This window comes from Marmota marmota, unplaced genomic scaffold, assembly GCF_001458135.2.
Source record: "Marmota marmota marmota unplaced genomic scaffold, marMar, whole genome shotgun sequence".
Taxonomy (NCBI): Eukaryota; Metazoa; Chordata; class Mammalia; order Rodentia; family Sciuridae; genus Marmota; species Marmota marmota.
In genome coordinates this window covers 206,534-210,218 of record NW_026000051.1, presented here as the reverse complement: position 1 = coordinate 210,218, position 3,685 = coordinate 206,534, and the positions used below count along the sequence as shown (strand labels likewise).

General features: G+C 53.8%; 1 protein-coding gene across 6 annotated transcripts in view; it reads right to left on the bottom strand.

The window, feature by feature from the left end:
* The window catches only part of Tsc1 (TSC complex subunit 1), a 55,601-nt gene extending 55,475 nt beyond the window's left edge, over nucleotides 1-126 (bottom strand). Inside the window, exon 1 of one of the 6 annotated variants that reach the window (XM_048812819.1) lies at nucleotides 27-126. The gene's annotated coding sequence lies outside the window, so the exon portion shown is untranslated. Of the gene's footprint in view, nucleotides 1-2 lie in introns of all 6 variants that reach the window. The other 5 variants (XM_015497393.2, XM_015497392.2, XM_048812815.1 and 2 more) reach the window with 5 other exon arrangements.
* Nucleotides 127-3,685: the final 3,559 nt, after the last annotated feature.

Here is a 3,685-nt window from a genome sequence, read left to right as displayed (position 1 = left end):
ACCTCTCCTCCCCCGCCGCTGTTTACCTCACAGTCCCTCCAGCCTACAGGGCGCCGCCATCTTGGACGCGCAGCACCTCCCCCTGGCGTGAAACGTCCACGGCCGCCGGAAGCCTCCGCCACGGAAAAGAGTCCCCAGCCGGGCTGCGCCTCGCACCCGAGACCAGCGACGCGAGGCCGAGAACCGCAGCGCCGCCGATGGAGCGGGCCGTTGCGCTCATCTTTGAGGCTGCGGGCTGCTGCGGAAAAGGACCAAGGAGCGTTTTCAGTGCAGGGGGCGGGGACGGCGGAAGGATCCCAAAGGGAGGCGGCCGAGAGATCTTGTGACTCCGAAGGAGGCGAAAGAAGGCCCGGCGCGACGGGAGGAGCCACGCGGCGCCGGGGGCGGAGCGGGCGGGGCGCTCACGTGACGCCGGCCGAGGCGTAAACAAGCCGGCCCGCGGGCGTGGCGCGCTGCTGCTTGTAGTGCGCTCGGTGGTCTGGGGTCCTCCTGCGCGCGGCTCTGGGCCACGGTCCTGCTCCCCGACCTGTCTCTGCGGCCCGCGTGGGTGAAAGGCCTGCTCTTGAGCCATAGGGTGGGGGTGGGGGTTGCAATCTCTCTTTCTTTTGCAGAATATTTGCAAAAGCGCGGCGCTGTGTCTCTGCGGAGAACCACTCTGGCTTGTGCCATCATGTTACCGACACTTCACACTTACCTACTCGTGACACCAGAGAAAAACAGCCCTAGTAAAAGGAGGCAGCCTTCAAGTCACAGACCTTGATTTGTATCCCGCTCTGCTACTCCTCGCGGTGACAAGCCCAAGCTTCCGTTTCTTTCACTGAAATGGACACAATATTCGCGAAGTGGGGGATCCAGGAGATACAGCATGGGAAGCGTTTAGCATAGGACCCCACGTCTAGTAGGTACTTAGTGGGTGATGGTCCCTAGGAGGCAGGGGGCAGGATGAAAGCCTAGAGGGGCAGAGAGCAAGGCAGGGCAGAGTCTAGCTGTGGTATCTGAAAGGCTTTGTGGAGTGGGCATCAGGCTGGGTGTTAAAGAACAAAAATGGAAGAAAGGGCATTCCAGGCAGAGAGAACCAAAGAAGCGAGAGCCTTCAGCAAACAAATGGAGTGAGTGATTGGAATAACATGGAAACCAACTAGGTCACAACACACGTTGGCATGTGATTAAGGAGTGAGATGGGGAAGTGGCCAGCACAGTGGATGCTGTCAGAATTCTGAAAAGTCAGGGTGGTCCAGGGAAGGGCTAGTGCTGGTAGGATTGGTGCCCTTGTGGAATTAGAAAAGTACACCCCCTCTGGGCCCACTGTCCCAATGAGCAGAGCCCAGCCCTCATTTTCCCCCTCCCACCCACTCCCAAACCTCATGGGGGAACTTTGAGCAGTGGACACCCTTTAGAATCAGATTATAAAGCTTTCTCCAGAAGGCTTATGAGGAAGGTGGAAACTGAGCTGGGGAGTCCATGGTCCAACACAGTTACACAGGCAGCTGAGGAAAGCCAAGAGCTCTAGATTCAAAGCAGTTTGAATACAAGTTTTGTCACATGAAGAGAGATGGCTTGGAAAAAGTGTCCAGGGAGTTACCAGAGAGAAGGGGAAACTCAGGACCAGCCCAGTTCTTGACACACCTGATGGAAAAGAATTTCGGCATGCACCATTCAAAGACATACAGGTTTATTTAGGAGAGTAGATACATATCCGAGGGAAAATGTGGGCAGTCTTCAGATGGAGAGGAGAGACAGCAACCTGTTGGTGTGGAGATGAATATTCATAGAGGGATTATTGCTAGGGTCTGGCTACAGGGTGAGCCAGGTAGAGCTACGTGACTGCACGCCAGTGTTCCCTGTACTTGCACATTCCCCTCATGGGTTACAAGGGCCTGGACCAAGGCATGTGCTCAGGAGCTGCCATTCTGCATGGGTGCTCTGCATTTCAGTCGTTCGTGAGTGTCTCCTGCATTCCAGGGGTTTCTAGGCACTTCCTTTGAGACTCAGTATTTCTCCCTTTATTCCCAAATTCCTATCTCAGTTTCTGCTCTCATGGTAACAGTGAGCCTTGGTCTCCTCACCTGCAACATAGGGTGATAATAATGGGCACTTGGGGCAGATTCAATGAGAGATTAAGATGTAATTAGTGCAGAGCCAATTCCATCCATGTCAGATTTATTGTTAGCTTTGCTCACCACCAGCGGCCAACAGTCTCTGGAGTTGATCTGCCAGTTCTTGTAGCTACCCAAGCATGGTCCTTCTGGAAGGGGGAAGGATCCACATGCTCTCAGTTCCACAGGTCTGTAAACCAGATCACAGGAAGAGATACTGCCTTTGCATACTCACCAGTGGGGGCATTCAAGTTTGTTCAGAGATTTCTGAGGCCACCAGTGGCTGGGAGAGTTAAGGTTATTGAGGAGTGGGGTGGAGGGCTCAGGCACTGCTCCAGAGTGCTGACCCTGGAGCCCCGGCTCTCTACCCCACCTTACTTGGCTCCATGACATCCTGCTGGAATTCACTCCCCCTGTAAGGGAGCAGGGACACACAGAGCTCATCAGCAGCTGGCTCTCAGGGGGGCTGTAAATACATTGTTACTGTTTATACAGTGTTTGGAAGAAGAATGGCAATTGTTACCTCAATATGGACTGCCAAGGGCTAGTGAGAAGAGGAAGGGAAGAAGCCTGAAGAAGGCCCTGCTACCTGCTCTTACCCATCTGAGATGCCTGATATTTTTGTCTTCTCTGAGGTTGAATTTTGTCACTTGCGTAATACATGTTACTCACACCCGCTCCTTCCCCACATCAGCCCAGAGTCTCCCATAGCAGGGGCCTCCAGTTGGTAGGTATTGCTGACTGTGGACACTGTTGCACTTATCTGCAGCATCTCTCCCTCCCCCTCTGAGGAGGTACATTGCCCTTCCCCAGTTCCTCACCCGACAGTCACAGTGCTGCCCCAGGCCCCAGAACCTGGACTAGGCCTAGCCAATCCCATCACCTAGCAAAGAGATTGGCCCACTGTTGGTCATGTGACTTGAGCACAGCCAACTGGAATGCTTCCCTGGGTCTTTATATATAGACACTAGAAGAGATTTCTCTCTTTCTCTGGGGGGGTCACCAAACTGGGATGAGGAAGCCATGACCTTTCCCTTCCCCGGTACCATATGGAGCTATATGAGAACCCTGGCACAAAGAGAAAGGAGACACTGAGACAAGAGGGATGAAGGGACTGGAGGGTGTGGTTCAATGGTAGAGCACCTGCTCAGCTTATCCTCAGGCCAAAAAGGAGGAGAGAGAGGGAAAGAGCAGAGCAGATGCTGGCTCCTGCATTTCTGGAGTCCCTGAGACCTACTTTATCTTGTTTTTCCAACTTCCACAAAGCAATAATTATTCCAGCTGATGCTGGCTTCCATGGGTTTGTGTCCCTTCTGAACAAAAGGCCTTCTGGAAGGATGAACAGGACTGGGAGGCCTCCGGAAGGACAGCATTAGAAACATCCCCCCACCCAGTGCCTGAAGCTCATCCATTTGAATGTTCTCTGGCTTCAGCTTTCAGCAGTCTGCATGATAGTCTCCCTGACTTCAGTGACCACACACCTGCAGAATCAAGACCAAGCCCCTTTGCAGCCCTGACCTCTCCTCTTGCTGTCCAGCACCATGTCCCCCAGTGCCCTGGACACCTAGAAGCTTCATGCCTGCCCTTCT